The sequence below is a fragment of the Tiliqua scincoides genome, chromosome 6 (genome assembly GCF_035046505.1).
Source record: "Tiliqua scincoides isolate rTilSci1 chromosome 6, rTilSci1.hap2, whole genome shotgun sequence".
Lineage (NCBI taxonomy): Eukaryota > Metazoa > Chordata > Lepidosauria > Squamata > Scincidae > Tiliqua > Tiliqua scincoides.
The window spans coordinates 33029179-33042841 of NC_089826.1; positions in this window are offsets into that span (position 1 = coordinate 33029179).

Genomic DNA, 13663 nt, shown 5'->3' on the forward strand with positions numbered 1-13663 from the left:
AAATCAAAGAGAGTAGCAATGGTTTAGTGCACATAAACGTCCTGTGCACAGGGTATCCCATAATTTATGAGGGAAGGCAGGAAAGGGGATAGGTCAGGTCAACCTGCTCCTACTCTACTATCCACACACATCCCTTATTATCAAAGACTCTGCAAGGTCTACACAAAGATTACCCTTGGCCTGGTCTTCCACTCTTCACCATAAAGCATAAACACATCAAGCTTTCACTTAGATTTTACTCCAGCCCCTGAATGTGCACAGTCTGCTTAGTGGAATTGGGGCTGGGCCAATGGATGCCCACCATGAGACATGCCCTGACAAGTTAGCGTCATATGCGCAGCAGGAGAGACATAGTGCATGTGATTGGTGCACTCTGATGTTCGTATGCAGAGTGAGAGATTGTGAACACAATGATTTGGAAAATCATACAATGCCAAGAAGCACATGATGTACTGCTTAGAAGATATCATGTCTTGCATGATATCTTGTAAAATCTAGATTCAATAAAGAGCAAAGGCAATGGAATGTCATCTAGTACTATGTACAACCTTTATTTGTCACAGAAAGAACAATTTTGCTCTTTGATCTACAAAACACCCAGAAAGTGGTTCCCTTTGAAACTGGTAAGAATTAGCTATTCAGTTATTTATCTCGTATTCCGCAAGCATTAGATACATTTTCCTGGCTGCAGGCCCAAGGCTGAGTTGCATGTGAGAAGGTGAAATGGAACACTCAGAGGCTAATGTTCCTTCCCCTGTTAGCCTCTATTAAGATCACCTGTGATACATCCACTGGTTTTAACATTATGTGAAGGTTTTTGGTCGCAGCTGCTAATCCCAAGGGTTTGGGTTCACCCAGTGGGATTTTGTTACTTTGAGCAGCAAACTCCAACATATGTCACAAAGATCCCCTTGGTTTCAGAAGGGACTTGGTGACGGTTTCCTAAAATCTAAAGTGATAGAGCTTTTAATTCTGGCTTCGGACTGTTGTGATGAGGTAATCCATTATAATGTTTCAGCTGTGCGGTTAATACTAATATATCTATTTAGGGGTTAAGCTCTGTGTTTCTGTTTCAACAGAGATGTACAGATTTCCCGATGTTTGAATTTTTCCAAGTGATCACATTGGCTTGGGCTATGCATATATCAAAGTTCAAGTTTTTAAAATCATGTGGAACTATTCAAACAATGTTGATTTCCATGAGTGAATCAGCCAGGCAATCCCAAACATCTGCACACACAGGTTTCCAGTCCAATGAAAGCGAGTTGTGACAAACAGTGAAATCCTAAACATGTTTACTCAGAAGTAATCCTATTGAATACAATGGAGCTTCCTCTCCGGAATTGCACATGTGATTTAGAGTCCAGCCATGCAGCACAAACACAATCCTATACATGCTTACTGAAAAGTAAGTTTCACACAATGGGGCTCACACTCAAAGCCAAGTAAGCACAGGATAGCAGTTGGTCAGCCCAATCCTGAGCTTCCCCGCACCCAAAGGAATAATGGTGCCAAAATAGCAACTGCTGTATGCTGCAAGTTTGGGGGAGCTGTCGGAGGTCTCCTCAGGGGAAGAGAATGTTTGTCCCCTTCTACCAAGGAAAACCCCAGGCCCCAGAATGCGACTTTTTACGTTTGTGCTGGCTATCTTGCCAGCACAGACTTGAGAACCTCCATGTCAGGCTGAAAAACCCAACATGGTTAATAGGATCTGGCAGAAGAGGCCTCTGCCAGTCCCACCCCCTTCTTGCCCCAGATCCTTCCCATTCTGCCCTCCCCCACCCCAGAACGCCTCCCCCCTCCAAAGGCCACACCACTGGTCAGCTGTCCCACTTACCTCCAGATGGCCGCATGGCGTCCTCCACCCAGTGCTGGTCGCCACCTGGCCCAGTTCCAGTGCTCCCTACTCCGAGGGTACCACAAACGTCTGTACAGCACATTTATGGCACCCAGTGCTAGCACTGGAGCTCTGGAGCCAGCGTTATGGCCATTTAGGATTGGGCCCTTCGTCCCACTGAAAGTTAAGAAAGTGACAAACCTGTTCCGTTAAGTTTTAAATGGATTTTGTTTTGGTTTGCTGAAATTAATTGTGGCAATTGAAATCACCACCAGCCCTGTCATTAACCTCAAGCTTTCTTTCCTCCACACACACCTATGCTATCTACTTCCAGCTGAATCCAGGAACGTGACTTTCAGACTAAACATGATTAATGCCAATATAAACAAGCCTCCAATAACTCTTCCAGAGAAATGCAAATTGTTAAGCTTCCATACCAGAGAATTGGCATGTTCAACAGGGCTGTCACATCTCTGTACTCCTCCAACAATCTAGGGGAAAATTCATGAAAATGAAAGACCTGTGCAGAGATTTCATGACATTGTACAGGTAGATTACTCCTTATCCAGACATCTGAAATCCAGACGATTTCAAAATCCAGACATTTTTATCAAGTACTTTTTTTAAAACTTTCTGTAGTGTGATCACTAAAAGGTCTTGTGTTCATTTCCACATGCACTGCAGGTACAGGCTATAAATTCTATGCTCTGCTCTGTGGTGAAATGTCAAAGAGACCATCAGACACCCATATGGGTAAAAAGAGCAATAGGAAGCATTTCTCATTATATTTATGCAATATTTCTGAATCCAGAAATGAAGACACCTTCCCATCCCAAGCAGTCCAGAAAAGGGATAATCAACCAGTACTTAGGGAAGGAGCAATTAAAAAGGTTTAACGTGAAAGGACAAAATTAGAAGTTCAAATTCTGCCATCCTACTGCCCTGGACAATCCTCTAAGACCTCCCTGAAGATGAGCACTGTGCACTCTTTTCTTAAGCCATGCATTTCAACAGTCACGAACAGACACACAATATCAATTGTTTGCTTCTCTCACTAGTTCACTTTTGGCCGTCATACATTCCCATGTGGCGGATTCACGCTGTTCTTCTAGTTAAAGCAGATCTTTTTCAGTGACAGATCTTCAGGCGCCCTGCAGCCTGTGATAATGAGAAGCATGAGTTTCAAATCAAGGCATCAAAAGAGTGATTTTCCCAGAACATTATCCTGTAAAAAGGAGAGGAGTCTCTAAAGCTGCTTTTCCTGTGGGTTTTTTTAAAAGCCTAGCAAAAAAACATAATTTTTCTCATTAGCTTGATGATGTATTTAAAAATTGGTTCCATTTTGGACGGGACTGATGAATGATAAAGATGTACTTGAGTATAGATAACTCCTTTTTCCTCTAGTTCAAGGCTCTGTTCAGGGTGATGTCCATTTTTTGCCTATGTAATACATAGTTTTTGCCTACGTAATACAGAAAAGCTAGCTAATCTTCAATTATATTTATGGAATGAACAAAAAGTTACACATCAAAAGCAAAAAGAGGGACCTGAAATAAAAGGTTGCATTCTCTCGACCCTTATGCTCACCCCCAAACCTCAAACAGCCAATCCCGGACCTGCTCTGAGTTCTGCTGTTGCTTTCTTCCAATTTTCACCTGAGCATTCTATGGTCTCTAGAACATTCAGGCAGGCTCAGGCTGCATCAGGCTATTTTGTTGCAGGGTTTCCCTACTTTTCTTTAAAAAAAAAACTTACAAATGTATGTACTTCTACATACCTAGCAGTGGCAGACCTCCCCAGGCCCACGACCCAGGGCAAAGGTTCACAATGGCACTCCCCACAGGATGCCACCACCCCTGTGCTTAAATCCGCCCCCCCCCCCATTTACCTGGAGCGCAGGGTGCCTCACACAACTCCAGGATGCATGGGGGAAGCTCCTGAAGTTTCCCCAATGCTTTGTGCTTCCAGAAAACTGGAAGCACAGTTTCCGACCCCGTTGGGAGCCTCAGAGGTCCTAAGGCTTCCATGGGGTCCTAAGGCTGTATGAGGCTCAGCACCCAGGACATTTGCCCTATCAAATGAATGGGAGGTCCACCACTGATACCTAGGCAGTCCCTTAAGTATGTAGAAACCTTTGGGTTGTTTGTGAGTGACCCCGTTTTGAGTGCCCGTTTTGAGTGCCCGTTTGTGAGTGCCCGTCTGACAGGCACTCAACCACCTGAGTTTGCTACCAGTGTATAGAAGACACCACATTGATGATGGTCTCCTTCTTCATATTTGCTTATAATTCTGTTGAGTCATGCAATAACCATCTACAGCATCCACAAGCGTAGACCTGAAGACCCTGCCTCAGATGGACATACTCTCAAAAACTACTCCTGCTGCCCACCCCAAGTACAGTGTCATCTCCATAAATTATATTTTACTGATGATAACTTACCCTCATCTAGATGTGATGTTAGCAGGTATAGCAGTACTGTACATGTAAGAGAGGTTGATTGTTGTAATGGATACCAGAGTTGGGAATACCAATTGGGAATGGAAACCTAGGGCAGTAGCCATTTTGAGTTTAGTTGTAGCAAGAGTTGCACATCATTAAGAAAAGTTGGTTTGGTTCACATTTCAGTCTCCTGTGGCATCAATTTATGAAGTTTTCGGCAGCAAATATTATATCGAGTAGTGGCAATAGCTTTAAGTTTGTTTTTAATTGGGTGGCAACACCTTGCTTATGCTGGCCATGCTGCATCAGTATGGTGATGGTGGTGGTTCGGATTGGGCTGTGCATATGTATGGTAATTACACTGTACAATATCTAGGTATTCACTCCTTGTTTTATATGTAGCTCTACTATGCCAGAATCTGGAGCAAATCTAATCCAGGTTGTATGGAAGATAGAGGCTCAGACAGAGTCCCAGTCTGGCAGGAGTGAAGGAGGACCCCATGAATCCTACACTCTACACCCCTATGGATACCAACTTCTGCAGATAATCAAATCCGCGGGGGTGGGGTTCTGCTGGCAAACCAGAAGTGCCTCTTGAAAGCCTCTGGGAGACCTTCTGAGGCATGGGGAGGCCACGTGCAATCTCTCAGCACCTCAGAGAATCCCCCACCCATTTGCCAGAAAACCAGAAGTGCCTCTCAGAAGCCTCTGGGAGGCCATCTGAGGCAGAGTGGCCTCCCCACACCTCAGGAAACCTCCCAGCCATAACTGGAAAGCACTTCAAGTCACATCTGGGAGGACCTCTGAGGCCCTCCAGCATAGGCTCAGGATCCACACTGAGTCATATCCACAGATCCCAAACCCACAGATAAGGAGGGTCACTGTGTATTGAAAGGTCTATCTGTAAACAGGCATTTCTGATCATACAGTTGAACCCAGGCAAGCTACATCAGCAGCCTATGATGGAGACAATAGGCAGTGATCACTTAAAAACTGCATGATGCATATAGCATCTGTTCACTTCTTCCTGGATGTGATGATTCTTACAGAAAGAGACTTCACTTTGTACTTGACTTTTGAATGTGGCCACACAGTAAGAAGCATTTATCACTGAAAACGTATCTGGGAAATATTCACCTTTGACTGACTTATGAAGACCTCATACCTTTATTCAGAGGTCTCCGCCTTTGAACTGCTTGTCTGGTTCCCAGGCCAAAGCACAACATGTGTCCTAAGCTCTTACAAGTCTCTATTTCTTTGAACTGTACTTGAGCAAAACTGGAATACACTTGTCTGGCCTAACTTTGCCTTCACACGAAGTGCCGGCATGCGGCATTCTCCAATTACATTCATCTGGACGCTACAAGCATCTGGGTTTTGAAACCATTTCCAAATGACTTTCTGTCCTGAATTTGTGAATTATGGGTCGGGAATACTCTCCAGCTTTGAGTCATACTAGCTGTTTTAGAACAATAAAAAACATCAGCAGCAGATCAAAAATGAAGAAAGCAAACACTGTATTCAGCCTGCTTAGGCTAACCAATGAGATGTACAACACAGGCCTTGAGAGAAACATCAGATATTGGTGTGCAAGAGGCAAAATTCTCACTGTAATGAATTTATAGCATTTTAATAGGACTTGTAAATTATTTGAGATCTTGATTCTACACCAAGGTTAGATCTGTCTGCCCCCAAAAGAGTTGGTGCAGAACCCTAGGTGACAGCAGATGTCATATATAACTACTAACAAGGCACTGTGCATGGGGAAGCAGTTTCTGTAGGCTAGTTTCTGATGTATAAACCGAAGGCCAAAGCCTGGACTGAACAAGTGGATCTTATCTGTTTCGCTTGACTTAATCGTCACTGTGTTTTACCTCTTGCTTGCTATGAGATATGGGATATGTGCAAAGACCTGATTCTTGATCATTTTCTATCATGTTGCTTGCACATGTGACTGTATGCACACAGATTGTGAGCTTTTGGAGATGTGGAACCAGGGATGTGTCAATCCACCATGGTAAGACTTGAGTTGAGTTCCAAGTCCCTGCCCCCTTTGACTCGAGTCATGCACAAGTCTTAATGGGCAGCCTTCAGGATTCAGCCAGAGCCTTTTTGGGACTCAGTTTGACTCAAGTCAGAGTCTTCTCATTAAATAAGTCAGGTGTGGCTCTGGAGAAAAAACAGCTGCTGGCGGTGTGTGAGTGTTGGAGTTCTCATTTAACACTCCCAAGGTCCCCATCCCATCTGTAAATGAAAGCTCTGCTGTTCTTCATGTGAGTACAGCAGTGCAGAAAGCACTGAGTTTCTGAGTCTGCATTTGCTCCAGAGGAAAAAACCCAAATCCCAAGTCACTTCTAGTTTCAAAACACATGTCTCGAGTCTCCATGAGTCTGGGAAACATGTGTTTGGCAACGAAGTCTTACGAGTCAAGCTGCCCGTCCTTGCATGGAACCATTAATAATTTATTTTGCTGCATTAACCTCTTAACAATTTTTTTGTTGAAAACTGCTGTATAAATATTAACAATAATAATAGTAATAATAATAATATGGCAAGGGCAGAGAGGTAAGTTGGCCTATATTGAGACCTACAAGAACCCTCTATGGATAAGTGCTACATCCACACTTGGATGGTGCCCTAATTGCACAAGTCTTCATAAACTCCTACATGCACATGTGTGTCGTATACCAATTAAAAGTAATAACAGAAATAACTCAAGCACTTGCATTTTTATCTAATTTACCAAAAGTATACCTTGATCTTGGTTCAATGAAATAAAAACTCAAATATTAAAAGAAAGGACATATGATCAACCCACAAAACCACTTTGGGTTCTGTTTTCATGGAACAGGCAATTCTGTGTTCAAGGAATTTTTGGAAAGCCCATTAATGGAGCTGAATCTGGCTCTTCCCATTGCCTGATTTCTCCCCCCCCCTTCTGTTCAGATTGATCTCGTCAAGTTCATTGGGGACTGCCAACTTGGAACATCCCTTGGATCTTGACAACTGGCAGATGTGATCAGTCACTTCATAAAATCTTGCATGTCAGCTAAAAACAAGTTTGGCACCTTAAAAGCAAAACAGTCTGTTAAACAGCTTAAAGTTTAAATCAATACAAATGTTTGAAAAACAAGCTCATTAGGTGAAATCATCTTCATGATCTTTTAGGCATAAGTGGAAGAGGGAAAATCTCCTTCCATAATGCTCCCTTCCTTTTCAATTGCTAGATCTGCACATGGAAAAATGACCATCAGAGTCATCTTCTCTTTGCAAAATTAACATGTAAATGCAAAGAAGCAGACAATCATTTTAAAATTTGTCATGCTATTGACTGAACCGATGACTTCAAACTCAAGCGAAGGTTCGTAAGTACATGCTAATTTACACCCACTGGCCAAAATTCAGACTTACAATCAAACTGAGTTTGTTCTGTGCTCACATTTTTAAATAACAATCATCAATTTCTTTATTTAAATCAACCAATAAGGTGTTTCATTTCAGATCCATGCTGTAATCACTACTGTTATGATGGGAATGGACAATCCTAAGGCTGGGTACTGGCCCAGTTCCAGCATAGCACAGGTTTGTTGCACTGAGACAGCTCTGGTGCTGGGCCGGCACTGACTGTCGTAAGTGTGCTGTATGGCACGTTTGGGACACTGTGCGCCGGCAATAGGCCAGTGCGAGCTGTTCACTCCCTGAACTCCAGCAACTGTTTTGTTTGATTTGTTTAACAACAACATTTATATTTTAATAAACTGGGTGGTGGACAGTGTTGTAGCTGAAACTACTTAAATTCAAACTTCAGGGTAGTTACAGAAGCTGTTTCAATGTAGTTAGCAAGTAGTGCAAACTACTTTTTAGGCAAGAGCTAGTGTTTGTAAGTAAATTAACTCGATCCTCTCCCCCTACCTAACTCTGCCCCACCTCCCTACAATACAACCACTGTTGAAACTGGGGGAAGATTTATTGCAGAAAGAAACTCTGGCCCTGTTTAACAATCAAGATGTTGTTGAGGCCATTTCTTACAAGATCAATAAAAAATAATCTCCTTTATTTGCAACCATGCATATTTACACTTAAATAACACTTTTGGGGAAGAAAAGCAAACAAGAAATCCATGAATGATTTGGATTGAGAACTGTCTGGACCCAGATTCCAGTTTCACCTGTAGTTCATTACATAGTTATTTTTCTCAAATCCCATATCTGACTCTTAAACACAGTTCTCTCTTTTTCTTATTTCCAAACTCCCAACAGGGTCTTTCTATGTAGCTCTTAAAAATAAATTCTTATTAATGGAGCAGGAACTATTGCAAATTGATTAGTTTGTGGATTAGGCTCTTGGTCTTGCTTCATCTATTTTCAATCCAAAAAAGCCCAAGGGCTATCTTGAGCATATTTTCATTGTATTATTTCATTTCAGAGACCAGCCATTTTCAGAACTATTACATTTTTGTCCACTGATCTTTAAGTATTCTTTCACTCGTTCTTGTTCTTTGTTAGGTCTAATTCTGGCAATGTAAAGACTGTCCCTGCATATAACTCCTATATATGAGGGGATCTTGTGTCAAGTTCAGTGTATACCTTTCAATGCACACCCTGAGCACAAATAGAGAGCCAACTCTGCAGCCCTGTTCAGGCATTGTATCATTTCAACATAATGCACATGAGATGGGGGGGTGAGAGCATACTGACAAGCCCCACCCCACACCGGTGCACTCTCATAGTAGCCCAGCACCCCAACTGCCCCAGTGGAGAGCGTTTGCCTGCAGCGGTATTTCTCTGAAGTCAATGGGAAAGTACATGGGCAAGGGAGTCCCATGTATTTCAGAGTTCTTACTCCTACACTGAATTGAGGTTCCTTGATAGATTCTGAGTGGCTCTTGGGTGCTTGCATGTTACTCTCTAGTTTGGAGATCATCAGTTTAGAGAAAAGGCCATAGCTCAGTAGTAGAGCAAACACCTTGTTTGCCAAAGAGCCAGATACAATCCCCATCATCACCGCTAGTTAAAAAAGGATTCAGTAGCAAGTGATGAAAAAGATCTCTTGCCTGAGATTCTGGCAAGACAGTACTGTTAGATGGACCAATGGGCACAGTTATGTTTGGCAGTTGGGCAGCAAGCCTAATGACATCCTAAGGACATCAAAGAAAGGGCTTGTTTAACTTTGCCTTTGTCTTTCCTACAACCGTATTCCTGACGTCTTTCTGGATTTCTTTCTTCCATTCTCTTCTCTGTCTTCTTTCCAGTTAGATTCCATTGTCCTAATACCTTGCCAAGCAACTTCCTGTGCCTCCTTTGAGAGTCCCAGCTCACACCTTGGGAAATACACATTTAGAATTTGCTTTGCCAACATGAAGGTGGGATGCGAAGCCACACCCTTCACAGTAAGAAAATCCCACCATTGAAAACCACAGCCCGAGGCCAGATGGCTACATAATGAGCAGTCTATTTTCCATCCGAAAAGGTGCATTTTATTTATGCCAACATAAACCTTTGGGGGAATAAAAGTGTACCCAAACTCAAGTGTACTTGACACATTTGTATAACTGGAGGCTTGAGACCATTAAACTGACACTTGTGGTACAAGGAGTTTCTTAACTGCTTCTCCAGGATGTATGGATATAGTATATGTTGCATACAGAAGAAACCACATTTGCCACAAACAAAAATTACAGGTTTCTATAGAAGGAAGGGTAAGACTGGTGAGGTCACAAAAGTTTTTTTTTTTTTTCTTAGCCAGCAAATTATGGTTTGTCAAGAACAGGTGAAACCTTTACAAAATTTTTGTGTGTCATACAAATATTATCACAGCAATTTATGCCAGGCACACTCACAGGTCCGTTACGCAACATGCTGGTCCTGTACTACAGCCTGCCAGGTGCTTGATAAACCCCTTGTACTTGCAGCCCCAGGCCTGATGGATGCACTTTTGACAACTCTGATCTAAATTAAGATAAGTTGGCAAGAGAAGGTTCTGAAAAGCATTTAATGGAAGTGTCACTAATATTCTTTCCACATAGGCCTGTAGGTATGGTGAGAGAATTCAGAGGAAGGAAGACAAGGCCCATTTTAAAGAGGTTAAATGCAGAGGAGTGATTTTAGAGAGAGCTCACATTTTGAAGCATCTGTGCGGTGTTGGCAGTTACTTCTACAACATTTCCCCAAGCCCTTAATTGTTGTTCTATAAAACTGGAAGAAAAGAGGAGGGAGGCATCTGGGCGGCTCTGTGCGTAGCAATTAGTAGGATAACAGTTTGATCTAAGCCTAATTGCAACTTAATTAGTATTGCTAATATTTTTTGTTCAAGAAACCTGAGGAAAAAACATGAAATCACAGCGGGGAGGAAAGAAAAAAAGATAATGCACCTGTTAAGACAGGGATGGGAGGGGGAAAGAGCTGTATACTGGGGAGCTGACAAAAGAGAAACAGGCAAGATATCCAGGGATAGTTCAGCCCTTTCGAGTGAGCAGTCTGAATTGTTCTAAGGAAACCTCTTCACTCCCGTTGAGGTTCCCTTTGCAGGTAGCAGATCTATAGGACAAATGCAATCGATTAGTGTTTCTCAACTTGATCCCTACTTATAGACTGGAAGTCCCTACTTACAAATGGATTGTGTTCCAGAAGATCATTTGTAAGTCAGTTGTTTGGGACTTGGAATGTGTTTTTAATGTTGTCAGTGTTAGGTTTCCAGGCTATTCCACAAAATCCCATTTAACCCATAATGTAGCTGCCTCCTTCTCCTGTCTCTTCCTTCTTCCTCCTCCACTTCCTCTTTCTCTCCTTCCTTCTTTATCACTTGCTTTCTCTTTCTTCTCCTTCTCCTGCCTCTGTCTCTTCCTTCTCCTCCACTTTCTCTCCTTCTGCTTGCCAGATTGAGCCTGCAGGTCTCTCACATCTGCAGGCAGCTTGTGATCATCACAGGTCACCACAGATGTCCAACAAGAGTGCGTGTCCTAGTTTGGGTGTGCAAGTTTCGCCGTCATATGGTAGGTAACTATTATTGCTATCTGAACTATAAGTTCACATTGGATGTCCATAACTTGCAGAGCCCCCACAATAGTAAAATCCAGTGGGCTACTCTTCTGTTTAACCATAAAGAAATGGACAGAGTTCATGACTCCAGTTTGAACATCCATAGTTTAGATGGGCCAACACTATCTCATAGCTTTCCAAGCCACAATTTAATGTATTACTGGAAAATGGAAAATATTTATCAGTTACCCTTTGAGTATGATTCCACCCATGAGGGTTTCATTTGTCAAAGGCCAACTTTTTTTCTTTCTGATTCCACCGTTTTCCTATTCCCAAATGTATTCCATGAATATGGAGTCATTTATTTTTTACCCTTTCAAAATGTATTTTGTCACCTTTGTGATGGTGGGGAGGTCTGAAAGGTAAATGAAATATTAAGGATTATTTAATTCTGGAAGAAGTTCAATCTCGTCTGTCGTGTGTTTTTTTTCCGGCAAATTGAAGCAGTTTGCCATTGCAATTGCTCGCGTAACCTAATAGCAATAAAACACCCACCTCCATCTTTATTAAATTTTAAAACTGGCTGAGAATGTACTTTGCTCAAGCGCCACTGATGGGTGGAACGAATGCCCCACTGCAATATGTTTGCATGGGGGGAATGCTTGCCAGATACCACTTAAAGCTCCTGCCCACAACTTCAATAGCAGACATGCGACTAGACACAGGCTATGTGGTAACAGCACATAACACAGTTTTTGATATACTTGGCCTTGTTTTGCTTTTCACTTAAACCAAGGTAAACCAGCAAAGTAATTAAACACTGGATAAATGGACAGGCCCTTTAGCGCAGGTATTGGCTTCTGTGATTTCTCTTTATCTGACATTGCGGTGAGTTCAGTGGAAAAGTTCAGGGAGATTCTGTGGCAAGATCTATTTTTCATTTTTCAAACTTGCTTATCTGACCCATGCCAGCAGATCTAGGGGTATCCCAGGTCAGAAACTGATATCCATCTGGAATTCCTTATAGCTGTTTGCATAGTGCATAGAAAGGCTTTTAATTAGATCACCCGATAAGCATAACACGAACCATTTGCCATCAGCACTTCTGTGGACTGCATACCTTGATGGCATCGGGCAGGGAAAATATTTTCAGGTTTATACCACTGTATACTATGATTACCAGATAGGTTTAAATCATAAGACTTTCCTTTTCACTAACAAGAAATACCACACTGTTGATTAAATCCTGATGAGCTTTTGATTCAGGTGCACAATTGTGTAATCTTTTTTTAACTGAAAAAAAGTGCCAGCTGTATCAAGCGGAGCCCACTGTAATTACATTTCTGTACACTTCTGTACTCAACCCTTAAATCTAAGCACAGTGGCTTGGAAACAATACACACACATCACAGTCATACACATGCATGCTTTTAACTTACCAAGTCTCAATTTTCAGAATCTGCAATGCTTGATACCAGAAGTACAGAAAAACAAAGATACCAGTATATTTACATGCATAGAGAAAGCAACATTAACTGCGAGATATGATTAAATTTACATGATTAAGGGCGCAATGTTAACTAGGAGTTAGGCTGGTGCACCAGCCCAGGGGTGTTGCGAAAGTGCCATAAAGCACTTTCGCGCCACCTTGGAGGCAGTTAGGCTGGCGCCAGCCTTACTGCACCATCGCGGGCCCTGGGGACAGTGAGGGGTCTGGGGAGGGCAAGGAGGAGGCATTTTGAAGCAAGGGGTGGTTGGGCGGAGGGCAGTCTTGGGGGCGGGCAAGGAGCAGGAGATGCCGCTGGGACCCAGCAGTTATGCCAGATCCCAACCCCGTTCCTCAAACAGTGCGCTCAGCTCCAAGCCGCTTCATTCTCCTCTGACTCAGCAGCATCGCTAGGGGAGTGCAGGCCACACCAGGTGACACGCACTGGGGGGTGACGCGCACTGGGGGGTGATGCACTAAAATCATGGTGGTTAGGCATAACCCAATCATATTATATACCATTGGATGTGGAATTTCGAGTGGAATGCAATGCAGAAAACCAGAGTGAAATATCTCCTTTCCATCAAAAGTTATGGCCAAAAAACTGGAGAACAAAAAATGCATGGATCCCTATGGAAAGTGAAAGTGAACCATATCGTGCGTCTACTTGTGGTTGGGCGAACTTGCCTTAGTCCATCAGAAAGGGCAGGCTGAGAGGAATCCAACAACACCAGAATGGTCCTGATCCGATGAATGCAGCCCCCAAAAACACCTGAGAAGGAAGTCCCTTCCTCCAAGCAGATGAATGTATTGAGCCCTATGGAAAGCAAAACTAAGCCTCATGGTCGCGTTTACTCATGAGTAAGCAAGTGTGCCTTGGCTGGTGTGGATGATCAAGTGAAGGAGAGTGCAAGGCTACCAGA